This window comes from Trachemys scripta, chromosome 5 (assembly GCF_013100865.1).
Source record: "Trachemys scripta elegans isolate TJP31775 chromosome 5, CAS_Tse_1.0, whole genome shotgun sequence".
NCBI classification, from domain to species: Eukaryota; Metazoa; Chordata; order Testudines; family Emydidae; genus Trachemys; species Trachemys scripta.
This window is the reverse complement of record NC_048302.1, coordinates 40,089,966-40,090,349: the sequence shown is the minus strand read 5'-3', so window position 1 is coordinate 40,090,349 and position 384 is coordinate 40,089,966.

Here is a 384-nt window from a genome sequence, read left to right as displayed (position 1 = left end):
GGCAGGTTCGGCCGATCGCGGCCCCCACTGGCCGGGGTTCTCCGTCCCGGGCCAATGGGGGCAGCGATCGGCCGAACCTGCCACCTCAGCAGGTAAATAAACTGGCCCAGCCCGCCAGGGTGCTTACCCTGGCGAGCCGTGTGCCAAACATTGCCGACCCCTGCTCCAAAGTATTTGCAACCCCTCCCAGCTTAGTGTCATCTGCAGATTTTATAAGTATACTTCACTGCATTATCCAAGTTATTAACAAAAATATTCAATAGTACCAGATCCAGAACAGATCCCTGCAGAGCCCCAGTTCAGACACCCTCCCAGTCTGACAGCAAACCATTGATAACTACTCTGAGTATGGAATATTATTTTCTAGTTACTTACAAATAGATT